We start from the raw sequence: 27,035 nt of genomic DNA, 5'->3' as shown, positions 1-27,035 counted from the left end.
CAGGAGGGGCGAGAGGACCAACCCCTGAGGCACCCCACAACTAAGGGGCCTCGGGGTTGACCTCTGCCCTCCTGCCAACACCATCTGCGAACGGCCTGAGAGGTAGGAGGAGAACCACCATAAAACGGTGCCTCCCACTCCCAACCCCTCAAGACGTTGCAGCAAGATATCATGGTCGATGGTATCAAAAGCTGCTGAGAGATCTAATAGGGCCAGGACAGAGGAATAACCCCTATCTCAGGCCCGCCAGAGATCATCCACCAGTACAACCAAAGCCGTCTCCATGCTGTACCCGGGCCTGAAACCTGATAGGTACGGGTCCAGATACTCAGTTTCCTCCAGGACCAAAGGGAGCTGCCGAGCCACCATGCTCTCAACAACCTTCGCAAGGAAGCAAAGGTTGGAGACAGGATGAAAGTTATTTAAAATAGCTGGATCCAAGGCAGGTTTCTTGAGGAGGGGCCTCACCACCACCTCCTTCAAGGTGGCAGGGAAGCACCCCTCACTCAAGGAAGCATTAATAACTGCCAGGAGCCAGCCTCGTGGAACCTCCTGAGCCGCATAAACCAGCCAGGAGGGACACGGGTCCAACAAACACATGGTGGCACTTAATTTCCCCATAATCCTGTCCACTTCATCCAGAGTCACAGGATCAAACTCCTCCCAAATGTTATTGGCCAAACCCATCGCTTCCCCCTCGTCAGACACTGCCCAGTTGGAGTCCAGACCAGCCCGAATCTGAGCGATTTTATCCACCAGATACTGACTAAACTCCTCGGCCCGTCCCCGCAAGGGGTCCTGCCCCATCCCCTGATTTAAAAGGGAACGGGTCACCCTAAACAGGGCGGCCGGGTGGTTATCTGCGGACGCAATGAGGGTGGCGAAGTGAACACGCTTTGCCACCTCCATTGCCACAATGTAAGATCTAGAAAAGGATCTTAACTGTGTTTGGTCAGACTCGGACCGACTGGACCTCCAAATGCTCTCTAGGCCCCTTCTCCGGCGTTTCATCTCCCACAGGTCCATGGAAAACCAAGGAGCCAACCGGGATCTGCACCAGGTCAGAGGCCGCAAAGGCACAACATGGTCGAGAGCCTCCGAAGCCCATTGCCAGGCGTCAACTAAGGTCTCGACCGGGCTGTGGGAAAGGGAGGTAGGAATCAATCCAAGCGCCATCTGGAACCTATCCAGGTCCATCAGGCGCCTGGGGCGGAACCACCTGGTCAGTTCCACCTCCCAGCAGCGGGGGGTGGCATGACGGAGGCCCAGCCGCAGGAGATAAGGTTGGCACAAGCTGGAATGAGTAACAGGCGCTCACTCTGCTACACAGCACTCGGGATTCGACCCGCCAAACTGCCGATCTTCTGATCGACAAGCTCAGCGTCCTAACCCACTGAGCCACCACGTCCCTAATTAAATTTACACATGGGTTATTTAATAGCTCTCAGGTGCTTTTCCCACTGATTTTCTTTGTTTTCAACTTGCTGGTAAGGACTAGGCATTTTTTTTTTCTTGTGGCAGCCTTATTCGCTTCAGTTCTTTTGATTCCCTTTCTGAAAATATCCCTTTAGACACAAGGTGTTGCCTTACCTATTCTGCACTGAAAACAGATAGGAATAATAGTCTCTTCAATTTCCTTTATCTTCCTTTAACTTGTTTGTTATTTGTCTAATCACTTCTCTACTTATCTTCTGGTTTCTAATCTTTCTTTTTTAATTATCATTGGTCTTGCTGAGAAATAATATGTTGCCCTGCTCAAAACAGTGTGGACAGTTGGGTTGCATTCTTTATTATCTCCAAAAAAGTTTATTTTTATGTTTGTGTTCCTTTTTTCACCTTGTCTGGGCAAATCTTCCATTTTCTAAAAGGATCTTTGTCTCTTTGCTAACATCTTCTTTGTTATTGACAGTTAACTATGTGAGTGATTCTTTGAACTTGATAATTTACAGAACAGAACAGAATAACAGAGTTGGAAGGGACCTTGGAGGTCATCTAGTCTAACCCTCTATACCATTTCAGACAAATGGTTGTTTTGAACAGTTGTACCACAGAGCAAAATCTTGCTCAGGCCTTTAACTGACTGCTTACTGGTTTAAAAGTGAGAATGCTCTGAGTCAGTCTCCTAGTGACTGAATCTATTCAGTTTTACTGGCAGTTTCATTCATTTAGTTATTTATAATAATAATAAAGTTGGAAGGGATCTTGGAGGTCATCTAGTCCAACCCCCTGCTCATTGGAAGGAAAACCTTATACCTTTTCAGACAAATGGCTGTCCAATCTCTTCTTAAAAACTTCCAGTGTTGGAGCATTCACAACTTCTGGAGACAGGTTGTTCCACTGGTTAATTGTTCTAACTGTCAGGAAGTTTCTCCTTAGTTCTAGGTTGCTTCTCTCTTTGGTTAGTTTCCATCTGTTACTTCTTGTCCTGCCTTCAGCCACTCTGGAAAATAGCTTGACTCCCTCTTCTTTGTGGCAGCCCCTGAGATATTGGAACACTGCTATCATGTCACCCCTCGTTCTTCTTTTAATTAAACTACCCAATTCCAGCAACTGTTCTTTATATGTTTTAGCCTCCGGCCCCCTAATCATCTTTGTTGCTCTTCCCTGCATACTTCTTACACAAGAATACCTTGTAGACAAACATCTATTATGGAGCTTTTGAATTATGGCCAGACATTTTTCTAGATATCAGAAACTCCTATTTTTCCTTTTCCTTTTTAAAAAACCAATCAACTCATTTGAGAGAAATTTCTTTATGTGAAATCCAGTATGTTTATATTGGACTTCCAACAGCAATTTTCCACTTAGAAATAAATTATAAAGAACTCAGGGCTGATTTATTTAATGATCCATTGGTTTGTTTTCTTGGCCATCCATGGTATTCTCAGAAGTCTTCTCCAACACAAAAGCTTAAAAGTGTCAATCATCTTTCTGTCCTGCTTTCTCAGAGTCCACATTTTGCTTGCATAGAGTGTCACAGGGATTGCCTGCATGTAAGTCTAGATCTGCATATCTGTCCAAAGGCTTTCACCACTACTCTATGGAATATTAATTTGTGACGTATTCCTTGACTCCTAGTTCCTTTATAGTTGATCCTAAAAGCCAAAGGCTGTCCACCTCTTTACATTCTTATCAATTCTAGGACTGGTTGCTCTGTCTGTTGTCATTAATTTAATCTTCTTTATACATAAGAAGGGAGGTGGTTTATAAATATAGCTAGCTAGCTAGCGAAATAGAGATAGAGCTAGCTAGCCAGATAGATAGAAAGATCGACAGACAGACAGTCCTATTTTTTCCCTGTGCTTTTTGACTTTCATTATTAGAGCTTGCATTTTCAGCTATTGAAGTAGTGGCAAAGTATAGCTCAAGTTGTATATTTTTCATCCTCCAATTTTAAAACCATACTTATTTTCTTTCACTCCACTTTCGCTTCCATCAATGTATATTCTGCATGGATTGCAGGTAGGGAGAGTATACAACCCTGTCTCACGCTTTGCCAACGTGGAGATTTGTCATATTCTATCCATACTGTGGCTTCCTGAATAGTATATAGATTTTGCATGAGGACAACATTCTAAACAAATACCTAAGTTTGACACGGTCAATACAATCAAAGGTCTTTTCTCAAAGGCACATATTGAGTTCTTTTTATATTCTTTGGCTTTCTCAATTATCCAAAGTTCATCAGCAATAATGTCCCTTGTTTTTTGACCTTTTCTAACACCACCTTGAACATAAGGCTCTAATCTGTATTGGATGACCCTAGGTGTTATTTTGCTAACATGTGAAAATAGGGTTATTGTATGATCATTGGCATACTCGGTTAGATCTCCTGTCTTTGCTATTGGAATGTAGATTGATTTCTTCCAATCCATTGGCCATTGTGTCAATCTCCAGATTTGATGGCATCGTTTAATTAAAAACTTTACTGATTCTTCTTCTGTCGCTTGATATATTTCTGTAAATATTCCATCAATTCCTTAGTAATTCCTTAGTAATGACCAGGAATACAGATTTAACTTCATCTTTCTGTACTAGAAGTTCTGGTAAGAAGACAATATCTTTTCAGATGTCTTTGAGGTTGACATTTCTCCTGTACAGAATGTCAATATACTTCTTCCCATTTTTTTCATTTTTTTAAAATCAGTCCTTGCATCCTTTACAAAACAATTTGAGATTGGAAACTCCTTTTGAATTCAGAGATCTTTTGGAAGATTATCCTTGTTTTTCAGTGTCTATTTCTATCTTCAGTGTCTTTACGGATGTTGTAATACTGCTTATTCTTTTTTTGTTAAGTTCCTTCCTGAGATTTTTATGTATTTATTTTGGCTTTTCTCTCTTCTTGCCAATTACCACATTTTGTTCTGACATCCAGTTTGCCTTTTTTTCCTGTTCCTTGGTCTTTAGCAGTCTCTTTTTATGCTCACCCTTAATATTTTCTTCAGGTTCACTCCACAGTTCCTTTGGTATCCTATCAATTAATTCTGTACTTCAAAGGGTACTTCTTGATTCTTTGAAAATGGTCCATATATGCTCAACAACTTATTTTAGAAACTAGTTGCATTTCTTCTTCTGTTTTAGTTTAACTTGGAACTTGTACATAAACAGTAAGCTCCTAGCTACATGTTATACTGCAGCTGAACTCTTCAACCTCCTTCTACCAATGATACAGCCAAAATGATTTTTGTGTACACCATTTGGTGATGTCCAGCTATATAGCCTTCTTTTAGATTGTCTGGAGATTGTATTGGCAGTATTGTGGGAAATTTTAATTTGACTAGAACATAGAGCTGGGCTGCTGGCCAGGACTTGCTTTAAGGAGCATTCATCACCATAGTATAGGATCATCCTCCTATGGCTTTCACAGACTACTTCCCAATAATTGAAATCTTCTCCTTTCTGCCCCAATACATTGCTTCATATAGAAGTCCCCAATGAAGACTGCTATTTTAAAGCAGCATGTTTTGAGCAAAAAAATGCATTAACAAATATTCTTCAAATGTGAATTTTATTTTTCCCCTAAGTAGTAGCTGACTGTGTTCTCAGGATTAAACAGGTTCCTTAGGGAATGCAGCCAAAAATGGCATGGGCCATTAATAGACTTAGCCATCATTCTCTAAGCTATAATGAAAAAAGGCTATTTTTCTAAGATTCCGCTCTATAGTTGGTACATTGTTATGCCAGATTGCTGGTACAACTGATTCTCAAAAATATGACTGCTTTCTGAGTGCAGGATATTTTTAGCATAATTTATTCACATTTCTGAATTCTGAATTTCTGAAGGGCTATAATATTGTCTTAGGCTAATTTTGAAAAAAAAATCCTTCTCTTGTGGTAGTGTAATTTATACTGGGTTTTCAGTTAACCTGTGAATTCTAGTGATACTTTTCCATATATGTCTTAAATACTTTTCCTTGAACTTGAGTTCAACCTCTGGAATTGTCTGATCACACTGACATCATTTTATTCTTCTGTGATTTTGAAAAAATATATCCTGACAGCCTTGAGATACTTTGTGGGATGTCCAATCCAAGTACTAAGATTTCTTAGCTTCTAAGCCTTAGAGTGTTCCTTAAAGACTGTCCCTCTTTTATTTAATGCTTTACTCACAATTTTCAAAAACAAACTGAAGAAGGGGTTTGTTTGGTTGTATGGGAACTAGAAAAAGATGGGCTACAGAATTTCCGATGGAATGTACATTGTAAAGCAAATCATTTCTGCATTCTTCCGATAATAATTGATGCTCTGCCTTCAGGTTTCTGCCATTTTCTTCAGAAAATGATCTGTTTCTCTTGCCATCCATTTTTGCTTTTTAAAAATAAATAAATAAAAGGTGATTGAATATGTCTCAAATGTACCACAAGCTGTGATTTCAAAATTCACATCTTTTATTTTTTTAGAAGCCTGCTATGCTTCTCTAGTATAAGGCTATGGAGTTAAGATTTCTTTTGTTCTCTATGGTATGTGGGTGTCTTCTAGGAAAAGCTAACCTGAAGAAAAACAATCCTTGAATGAAATCATATTTATTTTATTCAATGAATAGCAAGGTAGAAAATCCAGAAGTCAAAGATCTGGTATAATAAAAGCAGCTTAGTAGAAAGACCAATAAAGGGTGAGAAAGTGGAGTATGTAGGTGTTACATAAATTCACCAGGTTAGATGATTATAGTTACTTATAATATGATGTTGCCATGATTAATATGCTTCGGCTAACTCAATATCCAAGTGTGTGGTTACAATCCATAAAAACTAATTAGAACAGGGGTGTCAAACTCAATTTCATTGAGGGCCACATCAGCACTGTGGTTGCCCTCAGGGGGCCAGGTGGGCATGGCCAGGGTGAGCATGGCCTACTGGGTGGGCGTGGCTGGAGTGTGTGTGGCCTACTGGGTGGGCATGGCCAGCTCTACATCATTGGCATCAAGGGTGCTTATGGGGGCCTGGGCAGGAGTGGGACAGATCTGGGGGTCTCTGGCAGAAGGAGGGTCTCTGGGCCAGGGCCAAGGCAGCGGGGGCCATCCCCTCACTGTTTCCAGGATGGCTTCAGGGGCCACATGAAACCACTTTGCGGGCCGGATCCGGCCCCTGGGCCTTGTGTTTGACATGTCTGAATTAGAACAATAAATCCAAGTTGAATGAATGAATGAATGAATGAATGAATGAATGAATGAATGATAATTAATACTGGCACTGACTAAGAGTTTCTTGTGGGACAAGGGGCTAGATTTTTCCTTGTCTCAAAAGTGGGTGGATCTTCCAGAAATAGGGGAAGGAGAGAAGCAACTAGAGAACTGTAATTCAGGTTAATAATTAGCCTGGAAGATAAAAAAATAATACTTCCAAAACCATCTGTGACTGGAAAGGTGACCTGTACAAAGATTTGAGAATCAATATTATGTGTGCACAGGAGTTTTCTTATTTATAAAAACCTTAATGGACAAAACCAACAGTAGGCAGAACATCTGGTGTGTCTGTCCCACATTAAAGCCAGATCGCTCCTGCCAAGAATTGCTCCTCCTGAATAATGAATGTGGTGGAATCTTTTCCCCCCCTAATTAATAGCCTTGAGAATGCTAAACCTGTCATTATGCAGGGCATGTTCAATTAGGGGCCAGGAAACATGTAACAAAATGTAAATAATCTTATATGTGCAAGACATTAAGCGTCACTCTAAACCAGTGTTGTTTTAACTGGGATTTGTATCTCAATTATGATGCAATGGCAATAGCTGGAACATGGTTTGTATTGTGGGGAAACCCCTAATGATCTTCCATTGGGAAGACCACCACTGCAGGCCCCATTTAAAATAAATGAGAACAGTGCAATAGATGTATTATACTTGCCAATGGGGCTTGTAAAAGCCGATTTACAGGTAGCTCATGACTCTTCTTCTCATAAGCCTTAATGACAGAAAGAATTCTCATAACAATTTCCCGAGATGCATAATTAATTTCACTCTTTTCATCGATTGGAATGCAGGAAATGACTTGCTCTTACCTCAATGGTTGGTTGAATCTGGAATGTAAGGCAAATAGTCCAAATAATAATAATAATAATAATAATAATAATAATAATAATAATAATAATAATAATAATAATAATAATAAAAAGTTGGAAGGGACCTTGGAGGTCATCTAGTCCAACCCCCTGCTCAGGCAGGAAACCCTATACCATTTCAGGCAAATGGCTGTCCAGTCTCTTCTTAAAAACCTCCAGTGTTGGAGCATTCACCACTTCTGGAGGCAGGTTGTTCCACTGGTTAATTGTTCTAACTGTCAGGAAGTTTCTCCTTAGTTCTAGGTTGCTTCTCTCCTTGACTAGTTTCCATCCGTTGCTTCTTGTCCTGCTTTCAGGTGCTTTGGAGAATAGCTTGACTCCCTCTTCTTTGTGGTAGCCCCTGAGATATTGGAACACTGCTATCGTCACCCCTCACCCTTCTCTTCATTAAACTACACATACCCAATTCCAGCAACCGTTCCCTATATGTTTTAGCCTCCAGCCCCCTAATCATCTTGGTTGCTCTTCTCTGTACCCTTTCTAGAGTCTCGACATCTTTTTTACATCGTGGTGACCAAAACTGGATGCAGTATTCCAGGTGTGGCCTTACCAAAGCATTGTAAAGTGGTATTAGTACTTCACTTGATCTTGATTCTATCCCTCTGTTAATGCAGCCTAGCACTGTGTTGGCTTTTTTGGCAGCTGCATCACACTGCTGGCTCATATTGAAGTGATTGTCTACTAAGACTCCGAGATCCCTCTCACAGTTACTACTATTGAGCAAGGTACGACCTATACTATGATTTGAACTCGTCTAGGCTGGACAGGTGCTCACTTACCATTTCTTGCCTATCTTAACTTGCGTTTCTATTCTGTTTTTTATGGCACTGGTTTGGGTAGGTTGGACTTGCTGAGTTGGAAGGCACTATCCAAAACTTTAAAGATGCTACTGATCCATAGAAATCTATGGAAAAGCCCTGATTGAACACTGGAAATGAAATGCAGTTTTGCCTTGAATCTTACATGTCTTCATTAAGAAAAATTGCTTAAGCAAATAAATGAGAAGGGATTAAAATGTGTTTAACTTTCTCTAAGAAGACAGTGGAATTCTGAGCATTTAACTTGGTTGGATCAATGCTAGTTTTGATCAAATCATCTGAAATCCCAGCAGAAACAGCAGGGCAGAGTTACAAGATGAAATCAATAGTGTAGTCACATAAGCCTCACAATGTTTAGTAGTAATAAGGATCAGGGTTGAGTACCTACAATTTTCTTGCCTACCTGCCTGCCTCCTAGCCTCCTTGCTAGATTAACTCAGGTAAACCTTGCTTACAGCTTTACAGTCTTAAAAGATAAAACATCACAATAGTAATGGGGGACTTTAATTACCCTGATATCAACTGGGAGACAAACTCTGCACCAAGTGGAAGATCAAACAGGTTCCTGAGAAACCTAGCAGACAACTTTCTCTCCCAAAAAGCAGAGAAGGGAACTAGGGGATTAGCCATATTGGATTTAATTCTCACTAACAGAGATGAAATGATAGAAAGTGTCAAAGCCACAGGAACCTTGGGGGGAAGTGATCATGCAATATTGGAATTCAACATTATGGAAGCACAAGCAATAGAATACAGCCAAACTAGAGTCTTGGACTTTAAAAGAGCTAATTTCAATAAACTTAGAGAGACCTTGGGAAGAATTCCATGGATGAGAATCCTATAGGGGAAAACAACTCAAGAAGCTTGGGGAATTTTGAAAAGTGAGATAATAAAGGCCCAGTCTAGCACAATACCAACAAAGAAGAAAAATAACAGCTCTCAAAAGAAACCAGCATGGCTGCATAAAGAACTCTCTGATAAATTGAAAGATAAAAAGGACAAGTATAAGAGGTAGAAAGAGGGGCACATAACTAAGGCAGAATATCAGCAAATAGCCCATGCCTGCAAAGATGAAGTGAGGAAAGCTAAGGCTCAAAATGAACTAAGGCTTGCGGCCAAAGTCAAAAATAACAAAAAAGGAGCTTCTTTCAACATATAAAAAACAAGAAAAAAGTTAAGGAAAAGATTGGTCCATTAGTGGGGGAAAATGGCAAGAAGGTGACAAGCAACAGGGAGAAAGCAGAACTATTTAACTCGTTTTTTGCATCTGTCTTTACACAAAAGGAAAAAACAGACCAACCTACCAAAACCAGTGCCATAAAAAACAAAATAGAAACACAAGTTAAGATAGGCAAGAAAAAGGTAAGTGAGCACCTGTCCAGCCTAGACGAGTTCAAATCACCAGGACCAGATGGATTACAACCTAAAGTTCTCAAGGAACTGGCAGATGTGATCTCAGAACCACTGAACTATATTTTTCAAAGATTCTGGAGCACTGGGGAACTACCAGAGGACTGGAAGAGCACTGATGTAGTTCCCATCTTCAAAAAAGGGGAAAAAATAGATCCTGGAAACTACAGACCTATCAGCCTGACTTCAATACCTGGGAAGATTCTGGAAAAGATAATCAAACCACAAATCAGACAACACCTTGATGCAAACAAAGTCATCACTAAAAGTCAACATGGGTTTGTCAAAAACAGATCATGCCAGACAAATCTCATTGCATTCTTTGACCAAGTGACAAAATTAGTGGACCAGAGGAATGCTGTAGATATAATTTACTTGGACTTCAGTAAGGCATTTGATAAAGTAGATCACAACCTACTACTTGATAAGATAGAAAAATATGGGTTAGATAGCATCACCACCAGATGGATTCGTAGCTGGCTGACAGGCCGTATTCAGCGTGTGGTCCTCAATGGAACCGCATCTACATGGAGGGAAGTGTGTAGTGGGGTGCCCCAGGGCTCTGTTCTGGGCCCAGTGCTCTTCAACATCTTCTTCAACTATTTGAATGAGGGGATAGATGGGGAATTCATCAAATTTGCAGATGACACCAAGCTGGCAGGAATAGCCAATACTCCAGAAGATAGGTTTAAAATACAGGAGGATCTGGACAGACTCGAACACTGGGCACTATCTAACAAAATGAAATTCAATGGTGAAAAAAGTAAGGTTCTAGATTTAGGCAAGAAAAATCAAATGCACAGGTATAGTATAGGTGGTACCTAGCTCAATAGTAGTAATTGTGAGAGGGATCTTGGAGTCCTAGTAGACAGTCACTTCAATATGAGCCAGCAGTGTGCTGCAGCTGCCAAAAAAGCCAACACAGTGCTAGGCTGCATTAACAGAGGGATAGAATCAAGATCACGTGAAGTACTAATACCACTTTACAATGCCTTGGTAAGGCCACACCTAGAATACTGCATCCAGTTTTGGCAGATGTTGAGACTCTAGAAAGTGTACAGAGAAGAGCAACAAAGATGACTGTGGGACTGGAGGCTAAAACATATAAAGAACAGTTGCTGGAATTGGGTATGTGTTGTGTTGTGTATGTAAATAGTTAGCAATAAGCCATAGAAGATATTGCAAACACTGTGCAGCTTTGCAAGGTTTAAAGCGGGAAAATAAGGTGCAATCATTGGACGCCACAACCAAGGAGCGGGAAAACAGACAGTTTGTATTGGTTACAGTTCAAACGCTTTCTCTATAAAAGGGTTGCAACATTTGACATTTGACAGTTGACTTTGTGTATTCAATAAACTCGTTCAGTGTTAACCACTCTGAGTCCTCGTCAATTCGAACCAAACAACTGGCGACGAAGGTGGGATTGACAGAAGACCAGAGATTAGGAAGAATTGTCGTGAAGGCGGCAAAGTCTGAGCGAGTCACAGTCAACCGAGCGGCCGCGGCAGAATAGGAAAAAAATTCTCCGAATGGCGCAAATCGGGTCATTGAAGGAATTTGACCCTAACTTCCCCGAAGATTGGGAAGAATATATTGGTCAGGTCGAAGGATTCCTGTTAGTGAACAGAATCACCGACGACCGAAAAAAAGCGGCGGCACTTTTGACAATTTGCGGCACACCGGTCTACAGAGTCGCTGTCGGGCTGTGCCAGCCACAACCAGTCTCCAGCGTGCCCTATGCCGACCTCCTTGCAAAACTAAAGGTGCACTTTACTCCCCGAAGGTCCGAACTTTTTTGGCGGCGCATCTTCGAGAAGAGAAATCAGAGACCGGGGGAATCCATACAGAAATTCGTCGCTGCCGTTAGGGAAGCCGCAGTTCGTTGCAAATACGATAATTTAGAAATTAGGATTCGGGACAGAGTTGTGCTAGGCTTACGCGATGAACAATTACAAAACAGAATAATCGCCAAACCTACTGGCGATTTACAGGAAGTGCTCGACGAACTCCTAACGTATGAGTCTACCGGGTATCGCGACCCCCCCCGCAGTAGCATGGCGACAGCACCTGAAATTAACCAAGAGGGCTATGTGGACTGCGGGGAGGTGGATCAGCAGTGGGAGGAAGAGATCGCCGAAGTCTCCAGGCGATTTGGGAAGATGGCACCCAGACAACTTAGAAGCGAAGGGCCCGAACCCGGCCGCCGGCAACAACCCGCAACACCGCAGAGACCACCGACCGGGGCACAACGACCGTGGCGGGACACCGCATCCAGACCGCGCGACAACGACACCCAGAACCGATGCGGCAGCTGTGGCGGCAACCATCCCCGCGCTTCCTGCCGATTCCGCACCGCCAAGTGCAGGGCTTGTGGCAAGACCGGCCACATCCAGGCCATCTGCAGAAACCGCGTCCGGGACTCCCGTCTGAATGAAGTCGATGTGTGGCCAGAGGGTAAGGTAACCCCCAATGCTAGTGGCAAGGAGACCCCTAGATCCCGGGCGAAATTTTCAAACCCAGGGGAGGTGGCCCGAGTCAATCGGAAAAGGCAGGGAAGGGGGCACAATTTTCCGGACGGAAAATTAAAAATCACAGTCCTTCTGCAAGGGGTTCCTTGCAGAATGGAAATCGACTCTGGGGCTTCAGTGTCGATAATTTCCACTGAAACCCTGAAAAAAATTGAACAACTAAGTGGAAAAAGAATTCCACTCAGCCCAACAAATATTCAATTAATGGACTTCCAAAAAAGTCCAATAATCGTAAAGGGAAAGACCAGCCTTAGAGTTAATTTTAAGGGATTTAAGGGGGTCTTAGATGTGGTAGTTACGGAGGGGAATAGGACTAGCTTAGTAGGGCTTAATTGGTTTCCTGCCCTGGGAATTTGGATAGGGGGAATAAATTCTGTGATTAAAAATAAGACCCTCGAATCCGTCTGCAAAGAATTTGCAGACGTATTCGATGGATCTCTAGGCAAGTACAAAGGGCCCCCCATTAATTTTAACCTAGACCCCTCAGTAAATCCAATCAGGCTAAAGGCCCGGAGGGTACCTTTTGCCTTAAAAGAAAAAATCGAGGCCGAGCTCGACCGGCTTGTAGGCCTCGGAGTTTTAGAACCCGTTGAGGGCGGTTTATGGGAGACGCCGATCGTCACACCCCTCAAACCCAATGGGGATGTGAGGATCTGCGCCGACTATAAAGCGACCCTCAACATTGGAATGAAAAAGCATGCTTACCCGGTCCCGACGGTGAAGCAGGTCCTCGCCACGATCCAGGACGCCGCCATCTTCGCCAAGCTCGACTTGGCGCATGCGTACTTACAGTTGACTGTTTCCAAAGAGGCTGCAGAGGCGCAAACAATTGTTACCCACAAGGGGGCGTTCCGAGTCCACAGACTGCAATTTGGGATTGCAGCTGCTCCAGGCATCTTCCAAGAAGTGATGGAGAGGACCTTAAAGGGCATACCTGGAGTATGCCCTTACTTTGATGATGTCCTAATAGCTGGAAAAGATGAAGGAATGTTAGTAGAGCGGCTGGAACAGGTACTGGGTAGATTTAGAAAGGCTGGATTAAAATTAAAAAAGGAAAAATGTAGCATAGGGGTTAAATCCACTGATTTTTTGGGGTTCAGGATTGACAAAAGCGGGGTCCACCCTACCCCTGAAAAAATTAAAGCAATAAAAGGGGCTCCTGAACCAAGGAACAAGGCTGAGCTACAGGCCTTCCTTGGCTTGGTAAATTTTTATCACACTTTTGTGCCACATAAGGCTGCCATTGCAGAACCACTGCACAGGCTTTTAGATAAGAAGACCCCTTGGCATTGGCAAGACAAGCACAAAGTGAGTTTCCAGACCTTAAAAGATATCCTTTCCAGTAGCTCAACTGTAACCCACTTTATAGAAAATAGACCAATCTACCTGGCGTGCGATGCTTCGCCTTATGGCGTCGGGGCAGTAATCAGCCATTTAGACACCCAGGGAATGCAAAGACCCATTGCTTACTACTCCCGCACACTAACCAAGGCAGAGCGGAACTATGCTCAAATTGACCGGGAAGCTTTAGCCATAGTGGCAAGAGTTAAAAAGTTCCACGACTACCTGTATGGCAGGAACTTTACAATTCTGACAGACCACAAACCCCTGCTGGGACTGTTTACCACAGATAAACAGACTCCCCAAATTATGTCTCCCAGGATGCTGAGATGGTCCATTTTCCTCTCAGCATATTCATTTTCCCTCCAATACCGACCAGGTAAAGACATGGGTCATGCAGACGCTCTTAGCAGATTGCCCCTTAGCACAACAGAGGAGGACCCTGCCCCAGTGGGACAAGTAATGTCCCTACAAGATATTCCTGATCTGCCCCTAACTGCTAAAGACATAGCGGAGGCAACCAATAAGGACCCCATCTTAAGGAGAGTAATGGCCTGGGTCATGAGCGGTTGGCCCAACGCCAACCCAGACGTAAAATACAGTCCATTTTTCCGAAGGAAGGATGAACTATCAGTTCATATGGGTTGCTTACTTTGGGGAACTCGTGTAGTAATCCCAGGAATCCACAAATCAGCTATTCTATTTGAATTGCATGAAGGACACCCTGGAATAGTAAGGATGAAGGCCTTAGCTAGGAGTCACTTGTGGTGGCCAGGATTGGACCAAGACATTGAGGAATGCGTTGCCAATTGCCATCTGTGCCAACGTTCCAGGCCTGAACAACAACACATCCGCACACATAAATGGGAGCTAGCTAGGAATCCTTGGTCCAGGATTCATATTGACTTCGCTGGACCTTTCCAGGGGTTAACGTTCCTTGTAGTGGTCGACAGCTACTCTAGATGGCTAGAAGTAGTACCGGTCAGTTCAGTAACGGCAGGCAGAACAATACAGGCATTAAGGGGCCTCTTTGCCACTCATGGGTTGCCGGATTTAATAGTGTCTGATAACGGGCCACAATTCACATCTATTGAATTTCAGGATTTCCTCAAGGCCAACTCGATTAAGCATAAGACTTCTGCACCCTTCCACCCCTCCACCAACGGATTGGCTGAAAGGAACGTGAGGACCACGAAGGACGCGCTTAAAAGAATTATTCGAGGTGACTGGCATCAGAGACTAGCTGAGTTCTTGTTGGCTCAACACACAACCCCTTGTTCGGCTACAGGGAAAAGTCCAGCTGAAATGAGGTGGGGAAGAAAAATCTTGACCAAGTTGGACAGACTACACCCCGACCGACTCCAACCAAACATTGAATTTGACATTCCTAACAGAACATTTGAAGTGGGGGACTTGATTTGGGCCAGGAACTACGCCCAAGGGGATAAGTGGATTCCTGGGGTGGTAACTGAAATCTTAGGTCCCTTATCATACATCATTGAGGGGGAAGGGAATAGGGTCTGTAAAAGACACATAGACCAGCTGAGGAAAAGATCTAGTGGGTGTGTGCCAGCTGAGGGGGACCAAAGCTCAGTTAGGGCAAACAGTACAGATAACATTAGGCCTGAAAGTGGTGTAGTGGTGGGGCAAGATGACATATTTCCAGATGCCCATCAACAACAATTCAGTCCAATTGATTGGGAAATACCCCTGCGAAGTAGGCCAGTGACAACTGAATCCCAAACACAACCTAATACACAAGGCAGTACATCTGAAGCCAGTAACCCTGAGCCCAGGTCCAGTAGTAACCAGCATAGTAACCAGCAGCCAAGCAGTCAACCAGGAAAAAGGGTCCCTAGCAGCCAAAGTAACAGATACCCTTCTAGAATACATAGGCCACCAAAATACCTAATGGACTTTGTAAAGAAATGACACCAACTGGGGGGTAAGGGGTGTTGTGTATGTAAATAGTTAGCAATAAGCCATAGAAGATATTGCAAACACTGTGCAGCTTTGCAAGGTTTAAAGCGGGAAAATAAGGTGCAATCATTGGACGCCACAACCAAGGAGCGGGAAAACAGACAGTTTGTATTGGTTACAGTTCAAACGCTTTCTCTATAAAAGGGTTGCAACATTTGACATTTGACAGTTGACTTTGTGTATTCAATAAACTCGTTCAGTGTTAACCACTCTGAGTCCTCGTCAATTCGAACCAAACATGTTGTTTAACGAAGAGAAGGGTGAGGGGAGACATGATAGCAGTGTTCCAATATCTCAGGTTTTGCCACAAAGAAGAGGGAGTCAAGCTATTCTCCAAAGCACCTGAAGGCAGGACAAGAAGCAACAGATGGAAACTAATCAAGGAGAGAAGCAACCTAGAACTAAGGAGAAACTTCCTGACGGTTAGAACAATTAACCAGTGGAAGAACCTGCCTCCAGAAGCAGTGAATGCTCCAACACTGGAAGTTTTTAAGAAAAGACTGGACAGCCATTTGCTTGAAATGGTATAGGGTTTCCTGCCTGAGCAGGGGGTTGGACTAGATGACCTCCAAGGTACCTTCCAACTTATTATTATTATTATTATTATTATTATTATTATCAGTGAGGCCTGGCTGGGGGGGTGGGGAACCTTTTGTTTCAGGCCGAGTGGACCTTCCAAGAGCTGCTTTGCTTCCTTGGAATGTAGATCAAAGCACTGCTTGGAACGAAGCTGCAGAGGGGTGGGTGCCCAGCTTCTCTTCATGGCTTCCTTGATTGCTTCAGCTGGAACTTGGATAACTCTAGGCCGTGAGTTATCCTAGATTATAGTCCTTCCACCTCCCCACAACAACAATCCTCCGAGGTGGGTTGGGCTGAGAGTGACAGGCTCTAAGCCACCCAGTTGGCTTTCATGCTTAAGGTCTGACTACAAATCACAGTCTCCTGATTTCTAGTCTGATGCCTTAACCACTGAGCGAAACTGCCTCTCTACGTCCCACATTCTATGTTGCTAGTGCAATATTACTACCTCCCACTCTAACAAAATCTTTGTTAACCGCGTTTCATCCATCCAGTCTGTCACATATGGACCCAGTTTCATACCTACATCCTCCTTTTCCTTGCTGGTTTCATTCCAGAAGCAAATTGCAGATCATATTTCTAATGGTGGCATTAGGACTTGCCATAGCTAAATGATAAGGTCAGGCAGCTGCTTTTTCACCCCTGGAGCAGTATAAGGATGAACTCCCTGGAAGTGCAAGGGGGCTATTTGGATGGCCTTCCATAATGTCCAAGCTAATTCTAGTATATTATCAGGCCTCTGCAGGGACAATCTAACAATTGTTTCCTCATGCACCAACAGGTGTTCGTCCTGGTATTTGGGCTGGTACTAACCAAGTTTATGGCCAACTGCAATGTAGATATTGTCACTTATGATCAGCTTCCTTACAAATAGAAGTATCTACCTTTAAGCAGGCCACATGTATAGAGACTTTTCTCAACTGATTCTGTATTTGTGGTATCTTTGGGGAGCAGGCATTTTTTTCCCCCATGGAAGCTATTACTACGGTGAATTCCTAAGCCTAACTTTCAAAATTATAATTTACATTTCTTCCTCATCCCATTAGCCAGCTTTTCACAGCAGCTCATTTTGTTTTTGAAAATGTGTTTGTTTCCTAAAGGATCTGTACAGCTTCTGATGTAACGATTCACCTTCCTGCACTCATTTCTCTATCTCTGCCTTGCACTCTCCTCCTGTTTTGCTTTGCTCCTATCTCTCCCAGCCCTTCAGAACAGCTTGCAAACATCCGTGAAACACAGCCAGCTCTTCGTCCTCTGTTTTATATGCCTCAAGGTATTTTGGAAAGAATTGTTTCACTTTTATTAGGCTGCCAAAGGCATTCATTATAATATTCCCACTTTCCCTGTTACAGAAATTAAATTCTCACTATAAGCCTCACCAGCACCCTTTCTTGATGATGGGTTATTTTGCTCTGTCCCACATTATTCTTTTGGCTTATCTTTTGAGGGGCTTGCCCAATCCCCAACACCTTCTTATTCAGAAAAAAATTCTTTCTCCTTAATTTGTTCCAATTCAAGTTTGGGATCCTGCCATCTGTGTCAGTTATCTAGTATTGAGGACCAAAAAGTATTGTCAGTGCCATTCATTTTTTTTCCAACTGGGAAATCAATGCTAGTTTACATTGTTATTGGATACTTCCTGAACCCTCACCTGCACTCATTCATTCATTCACACATTTAAGTGAACCCATTAACTTAAAATCTAGCTGGCTGTATTTTGGAAAAATTGAGACAGAGCACGCAACACACAAAATTTCATTCTATGTAACGGCTTCCAAAGTTTCTAAACATTTTCCTATCTTTCTGCAAGTTCTGATCAGTCCATCAAAGTGTGATCAGCCCCATCGTAGTTTTTCTCCCCCCACACACACACATCTGCAGTTGCTTTTCCACCAGAGGGACATTGCCTCATCCAATACTCATGGGAACCAATCTTCGTTGCAAACACCATTACTTGTTATGTCATCTTCAAAGTCTTCATTACACAAGCTGTACGAGTTAAAATTTCCCTTCATGGTCTGATTTGAATGATTCTCCCATGCTCCATCTTTCATATATATCAACTAAGCAAATTTTGATTGACTATATGTCATTAAGTCAGTCTTGTTTTTTAGTGACCACATCGATAAACTTCCAGGATGGTTTGTCTGAAGTTGGTCTTTCAGGTTGTCTAATGGTGAACCCTTCAACCCTTAAATTTAGTCTAACAGCCAGTCCTCTTCTTCTTTTTCCTTCCACCTTTCCCAGCATTATATATTCTCAAGAGAGTTGGGTCTTTGGATAATGTGTCCAAATATGGAACTTCTATCTGAAAGTGTCCAAATACGGTTCATTTCAATTCACTGGTGCCTATGAGGTAAATATACATTCAAATCCTTTCCTTTCACTGTTAAGCTTTCCCTTATTCATGCTCCTTATGTTTCATGTTCCTATTGAAATTGCCTTGGTAACACCAGCAAGTAGACATTCTGAGGGCTTTAATCTAAACACCATGGAGTTCTCTGGAAGATCCTCAGCTCTTCCTCAGTTGAGTGCCAACTGATCTGAGACACAATTGGTATTACATTGTTAATAATTTCAGACTGTCTATCCATGTGCTTTTCTGAGTAAGGGGTAGTTACCACTGCATTCTCCTATGCAGTATAAAATAATGCTTTGCGGCAGTAGCCAAAAAAGCCAATGCAATCCTAGGCTGAATAAATAGAAGGATAGAATATAGTTTATATGAAGTTCTAGTACCGCTTTAGAAAGCCTTAGTAATACCACACTTGGAATATTGCATCTTGTCACCACAAAATAAAATAAAAATCTGAGACTCTGGAAAGAGTGCTGAGAAGAGCAACAAAGATGATTAGGGGACTGGAGGCTAAAACATATGAAGAATGGTTACAAGAATTGGGTATGTCTGGTGTAATGAAAATGTGATAATGATAGCAGTGTTCCTATATTTGAGGGTCTCCTACAAAGATGAGGGGGTCAAGCTATTTTCCAAAGGACCAAAAGGCTAGACAAGAAACAATGGATGAAAACTTTTGTTGTTGTCATCAATAAAGTGATTATTTGCCGCCAGCATCATACATGGTGTAAAACCATTATATTGTGGTATTATGTATTCATTGGTGTCATAAGCTATTTGACATTACACTGGCATTAATACATTTAAAGAGGTTCATTCATTAGATGTTGTTAACATTTTCTAATGCACATCATGGCTTTCAAAGGTTTGCAAAGACTATATACTGTAGGTGTCCACATAAAAGAAAAGATTGGGAATATTCTAGAGAATGCTAACTGCAGTTATTATTTAGGCAATTTTAGAACATTTGTGTGGTTGATAAAAAGGTTTAATTCCACCAATATTTGCCCCATTTGATTCTATTTAGCCACACAGAACTCTACAACCAGTGAAATAAAGCTGACCAGAAAACTTTCAACTTTGGTTGGATTGCAAGCCATATGTTGAGGTCTGGAGAAAAATGTATTCCCCGTAGCAAAAGAAACCTTGTCCAGATCTCTCATAATAAATATTTTTCATCCTTTTAAAACAAAGACCTGGAAAGCTCTTTGTTGGAACATATAACTAAATGTATTTATTATCTCATTATGCTGGAGCAATCTCCTCCTTTCCTTTGCCAAGCACAGTGTTTTTATAAGTAATAATTGTAACAATGCAAAATTGCTTATATAGGGATCTTTGATTCCCCCCCCAGCCATTTTGATTTTTCTCAAAGGGCTTCATAAATACTGTAGCTAGCAGGAATCTATGCACAGAAATAACATTATCTGCTAGTGAAATATGACTGACTCTATTAGCAACTTCTCAGAAATATGACTGTATCCATTAGTAAAAGCTTGATTACACAATCTAGGCACCACATTTTTCACTATTTTCTGAAAGTTATACATCATACTAAGTCTTGGTGGGCTCCCTCTGCAAAATCACTCTTTGAAGAGCCAGAAAGCCAATACTTTGGGTTCCAGTTCTATTTCCACTTTTAGAGAAAATTGTGTGGAGAGAGAAAAGAGCTGTATTATTAGCACCAGGCTGTGATCTGTGGGGGGATTTATTTTTCACACTTTATTGTCTTAGAGGTACAGTACTACCACAGATCTTTGTAATAATAGTAAACTTGTACTGATTCTAATTGTTTTCTCCTCTGTACTTTTTCTGATTGATCACTGTTCCTAGTGGGGTAGTGATTCCACCCTACTACACTCTTTAGTGGGAATGGACCTCAGAGAGTCCTTCTGCCTGCTACAGGTGCCTACAACACTTTTCTCCCAACTGGCACTGTGGTCTAAAGATTTTCCTTACTGCTGACATAAAGGGTCATCATTGGCCCTTCCTCAAAAGTGGCATAAAATTTGCCAGTCCTTTGTTGTTGTTGTTAGCTGCGAAGTCGTGTCCGACCCATCGCGACCCGATGGACAACATTCCTCCAGTCCTTAACCTACCTTTATTGCTCCCAGTCACCATTATGAGTGGCCAGCATGGGATCAGCAAAGCAACTGACTAATTCCTCCAACTTAGTCATGTTCCTTTGTCTTCTGTCATCAGCTGTTGAGGAGAAAAATGCACCAATCATGGCAATGCAGCAAAAATGGGGCAGGGCTGACTGCAGGATTTAGTCACCTCTGAGCTCCTTCTCTATTGCCTCCTCCTTTACAGTACTTCATTCTTTCAGAATCTGAGTTAGATATGAGTATCTCCAAACACATGTGTGCATATACAGAGAGACAGAGAGAGAGGTGGGGGTGGGGAAGCTGATTTACAAGCATCAGTTTTTCTTAGGATTTATCTTCCCTTCCTTTCATTATGTTTAGATCTAGGTTTCTATACCTACCCATCTCCAGAATAATCTCCATGTTTAATTCAGGAGGTGAGAGTTGGGTTCTGTTGTGTAGCTGGTTCTTTGTAGGCAATAAGCAAGATGAGAGGTTGCAAACAGGAACATTGCTTTATTGAGGCAAACAGGAACAGAACTGAAACAGCTGTGCAGCTACTTATATGGTTGGCCACTAGGTGGCGGCCAATAGGTTTAAAGGAACCCATTCCCGCTCCAAATCATCCAATGATCTTCTTGGAGACAGCAAGTCTGGCTTAGTCAGTGACCATTACACAGACACACCATTGAGCAACCATAAACAGCATTCAAACAGACACGTGAACAGTTCAAATAAATATGCAAGTATTTATAGAATTTGTAATGGATTTGTAAATGTAAGTAGGGCAGCAAACTAATGGCACCAAGCAGCACTGTGTGTTTGTACATGCATGCTCACTATGAACTCTTGCTCAAAAATTTAAGTATTCTTTTCTAATCCTGTCTTTGAATTCTCATAGCAAGTTATAATACTTTTGGCTTCCACTGATCTTTTGAGGGGTGTCTACAACAGGGGTCCTCAACCTTGGCCCTTTTATGACTTGTGGACTTCAACTCTCAGAATTCCTCAGCCCGGCACGCTGGCTAAGGAATTCTGGGAGTTGAAGTCCACAAGTCATAAAAGGGCCAGGTTTGAAGACCCCTGCTCTACAGGGATAAAACATGAAGGTAACTTCATATGGGTGAATTCAAGGGCTTCATCATTATACCTGTACTAAACCAATTAAATATAGTTCATGTGATTACTCCCAATCCTTTTAATGATGTCTCCTGTCTGTCGTGTTACTTATTTTTGGAAAAGCCTGGAGCCTACTTGGATCCTAATCTATGGATTTATTACAGACAATCATGCATGGACATTCCAAGTTGTGTTTTTTTTCAGTCTTCCATATAGCCCCTCCAGTTGGCATTAGGGTTGATAACTGTGGAGAGCAAGTCATCGGATTTGGTGGATCCTCACATTTTTCTAATGACTGGATAAGCTAAATAAGTTCAGTTGCTCCCAGAATAAAGTCACAAAGATGCAAGAGAATGTCATGTAATACATAGTACATACATAGTCAAATCCTTGATTTATTGTCACAATTGAGCCCAAACTTTCTGTTGTAAAGTGAAACATTTGTGAGTGTTGCCCCATTTTATGACCTTCCTTGCCACAGTTGTTAAGTGAATCACTGCAGTGAATGTTACTAACACGATTGTTAAGTGAAGCTGGCTTCCCCATTGATTTTGCTGGTCAAAAGGTTGCAAAAGGGGATCACATGACCTTAGGACACAGCAACGGTCGTATGAGTCAGTTGCCAAGCATCTGAATTTTGATCACATGATCATGAGGTTGCTACAAAGATTGTCAGTGTGCGATAAGTGATTGGATTAATTTAACACAAGTGAGATTATTAAATCTTGAAGGCCATGATTTGTTATTTGGTCGGCATGCATATTTATTGTATGATAAGAAGGTGGATAATGTGTTCAAGGTACATATTTTAAGACATGCTCTGTTGCGAGTTTGGAAAAAGTATAGATATAAGTTAAATTATAAGATACCTATATGGGCAATACCGAAACACGCAGTAGAAAATATAAGTGTTGGGTTTAAACATGATGTGACTACATATAAGGAAATTTTAAGTTTGGAAAGGAATGTATGGCATTTGAAGCCGTACAATATCTTAAGAGAAGAAAAGATTGTACAAACTTGGTTTCAGTATGGGCAATTACAGGCCAGGTGGAAAGAAGACCAGAAAATTGGTTTTTCAATGACTGATGAAAATCTGGTAAAGCAAATTAGAGATCAAGGTCAAGCACATATTAAAAGGATATATCTTGCATTGATAGAAATTGATTCAGAGACAGAACTTGTTAAAGATTGTATGATAAAGTGGGCTCAGAATTTTCAAGAAGTTATTACAATGGATACTTGGGAAAAGATTTGGGTAAGAAAGGTAAAATTTACGCAAGCTCAAAACTTAAGAGAAAACTTTTATAAAATGTTTTATAGGTGGCACTTAGATCCTAAAAAATTAGCAAGTATGTATCCGAACTGCCAGCCTAAATGTTGGAGGTGTGGTGGTGAAGATGCAACGTATTTTCATATATGGTGGACCTGTAAAAAGGTTAAAGCTTTTTGGATTAAAATTTGGTGGAACATGCAAAAGATATTCAAGAAAAGGATAAAGTTTTGTCCGCAACTGTTTTTACTGGGCATTACTACTGATACTACTGTTGTGGACACTAAGTTGATGTTGAATTTAATTACAGCAGCAAGACTTTTAGTAGGGCAATATTGGAAGAAGGAAGAACTGCCGACTATAGAAGAATGGACTTTAAAAGTCTCCAACCTGGCGGAAATGGCAAAGATTTCAGCGTACTTGAAAGACCAGTCGCAACAGAGATATATTGTGGAGTGGAAAAAATGGATTGATTATATTCAGAATAAATATGGGACTAAAAAGTTTCATCTAGCATTTGAATAAGTATTGATGTGATATTTATATTGCTTGTAGTTATTTTATAAGAGTTAAAGTGAGATAGACTTAATAGTTTATTGTTGTTTGCATAAGGTAGATTATGATTGTTTGTATCCTTATACCCTGTATTTAGCTCTGGGAAGTCGGGGAGGGGGGAGGGGGAAGGGAGGGAGGTGTTGGGGAGGGTTGGGGAGAGGGGAGGGGGTTGGGAGGGGTTTTGTTTTGTTAAAAATAGAATGTATTGTAAAACTTTTCAATAAAAAAAAGATCGTCAGTGTGAAAAAATGGTCATAAATCTCTTTTTTCAGTGTCGTAACTTTGAATGGTCACTAAATGAACTGTTCTAAGTCGAGGACTCAAATGATAGCTCAAATGCTAATGTTGCTTTCCATGTCATTTTTCAAAACAATGATTATTAGATATCATTTCTTGGCCAATCATTTTATTACCCTGAACAAAGTGTAGCTACAGCCTTCAGAGGTATCGAGGATGATAAAATAAGAGCTCTACAGCCAATCAATTGCAGTGTTAACTTGATTAAAAAAAACATGAAATGAGCTTTTTCAGCAGCTATACTCCCTCTTCTCAAAATGTTTCTTGTAAAATTCTCAATTCTGTTTCCTTCTCTCTAGAGGGACTTGTGTAGGCTTTAAATCTGTTCCTAGTTAAGGACAGGAAAAGAATGGAAAGGAGTTGCTGCTATTTGTTGTAGATGTCAGTTCCACAAAAGATCACAAGGAATTTGTCTACATTTTTTTTACAATGAGGTTCTGTATCTGCAGCATTTTCTGTCTGTCTTAGTTCCTGCTCCAAATCCCTAGGTTGAAAGCTGAGTTCTGAATAATTAGAGCTTTGCTTTGTGCATGAAACTTTGAAAACACATTAAACCTACGTGCTGTATACATCATCTGCTGAAATTGGATTCAGGGTATTTTTTTTCTCCTGCAACTCCATACTTAAAATTACAGTTTCTTCCTGTTTCTCAGCATTATGTAATAAGTAAAAAGTAGTGAAGTCTGGTATCTAACAAAGTAGATGTAATAGTAATACATGCCCACAGACATACCCGGTGATTTGTTGTAATAGATTCATGTGCCAAAAGCACACAAACAGCAACAGAAATGTGGTTTCAAAAAGACATTGACTTTTTCACACTGTGATGAGTTAGAAGATACAGCGTGACATAGGCTTAACTCCTGGTGACTGGACAAATGCTTGCTATCTTGATTTTTTTTTAGTAATAACATATAGCAGAAGACAAATATTTCAGCACTGATCTACCTTCAAAGTTACCCAAATGAATGTTCCAAAACTAAGAGCATTTTTAAAAACTTTTTTGCTAATGAGAATAGGACATGTGTGTGTCAATTTAATGCATGCTTAAGCTGCAAAGATTTAGTTTGGAAATTCATTTAAGGTGGGCTATATGCAGCCTCTTGGAAAAAAAAGTAACTGTATTTAAAACACATTTATCTAAGCGGAGAAGTCTCTACAATAAATGAGCTTCGCTGCTTATTCTTACTACCAATTTCATTCAGGTACAGTATATACAGCATGTCCTAAGACAGGGGTGTCAAACTGCTGGCCCATGCATAGTGCCAAAAACTATGCCGGCAATGGGGAAAAAGTCACAATTCGTCCCAAGACATCAAATGATGCGGAGAGTTTGACACCCCTGTCCTAAGAGGTTGAATGACTTAAGGATATTTTCTAACAGTTTATCCACATAAACAAATATATCCATATAAACTTCAGAGAAAAGAGAAATGCACAGACTTAATTATAATAATAGTACTGCTAAGTTTGTAAGCCGCCCCGAGTCTTCGGAGAAGGGTGGGATATAAATGGAATTAAAATAAAAAAATAAAATAAATAAAATAGTAATAATAATAAGGATAATATAATATTTCATATAGACCAATATGGGTACTTGGCTTATGGATATTACACATTAATAATTAATGTTTACTGACAGAAGAGAACATTTGTAGTCCAGGTGAGGTCTTGGATGTTCTCTAAGCTTGGTGGTTTTCTTGCAGACCTTTCATTACCAAACTAGGTAACATCTTCAATGTTAGTTTGGTGATGAAACATCTGCAAGAAAACAACCAAATTAGAGAGCACTAAGGACCACATAATCAATATTTGAAAGCTTTATTACACATTTAAAATATTTTTATATTATATACACCAGGGATCCCCAACCCCCATTCAGAACTGGGCCGTGCAAACAGTGGGCAAGGGCGTATGTGCGTGAAGCTCCGCTCGCACAAATGAAGCTGTGCCGACTAACATGCATGCATCTGCCACTCGCATGGAGCCATCACCTCTCTCCCCCACACACATGCTAGGCCGCCAACTTGGAAAGTTTAGGGACCACTGATATATACTTTTAAAAACTTCTGCATGTTCCTTCTTGAAATCCCTTTTGACATTTTACACCCAATGAGTTTGCATGAGCTCTTTGATGGAATGACAAAATTCAAAAGAAAGATCTACGAAAGAGAGAGAAAGAAGGAAGAGGTGAGAATTCACCAAATGGCTGGTTTTCATATTTCTACTTTCTTTCATAAGTTAATGAGCACTGTCACTCATTACTAGAAGATTTTAAGCCTCCACAAGTAGCAGCGCACACCTGACCTTGGCTGATTCTGAGTCAGCCCCAGTTAGTAGCTGAGTAGTTGAAAAAAAACATCCACAATGAGAGCAGTTGGCAAACCGCTTCTGTAAAGATCAAATGGTGTGCTGGAGGAGGTTTTGGACTAGGGATGGGAGATCTGGATTCAAGTTCACCCTTAACCATAAAAACTCACAGGTGAGGCACTCTCAGCCAATCTGTTGCGATGGTAACAAAATGATAAAATGAAGGGAGATCTTTTGCTTTTTGCTCCTGGGAAATATATATAGCAAATAAAAAAGTTGTTGAGAATCTAGAAAGAGTGCAGAGAAGAGCAACAAAAATGATCAGGGGACTGGAGGCTAAAACATATAAAGAACACTTGCTGGAATTGGGTATGTCTAGTTTAATGAAGAGAAGGATGAGGGGTGACATGATAGCAGTCTTCCAATATCTCAAGGGCTGCCACAAGGAAGAGGGAGTCAAGCTATTATCCAAAGCACCTGAAGGCAGGACAAGAAGCAACGGATGGAAACTAATCAAGGAGAGAAGCAACCTAGAAATAAGGGGAAATTTCCTGACAGTTAGAACAATTAACCAGTAGAACAACCTGCCTCCAGAAGTTCTGAATGCTCCAACACTGGAAATTTTTAAGAAGAGATTGGACAGCCATTTGTCTGAAATGGTATAATGTTTCCTGCATGAGCAGGGGGATGGACTAGATGACCTCCAAGATCCCTTCCAACTTTATTATTATTAATAACTAAATGAATGAAACTGCCAGTAAAACTGAATAGATTCAGTCACTAGGAGACTGACTCAGAGCATTCTCACTTTTAAACCAGTAAGCAG

Source organism: Vipera ursinii, assembly GCF_947247035.1.
Source record: "Vipera ursinii genome assembly, chromosome: 1".
Classification (NCBI taxonomy): Eukaryota; Metazoa; Chordata; class Lepidosauria; order Squamata; family Viperidae; genus Vipera; species Vipera ursinii.
This window is presented reverse-complemented; position numbering follows the sequence as displayed.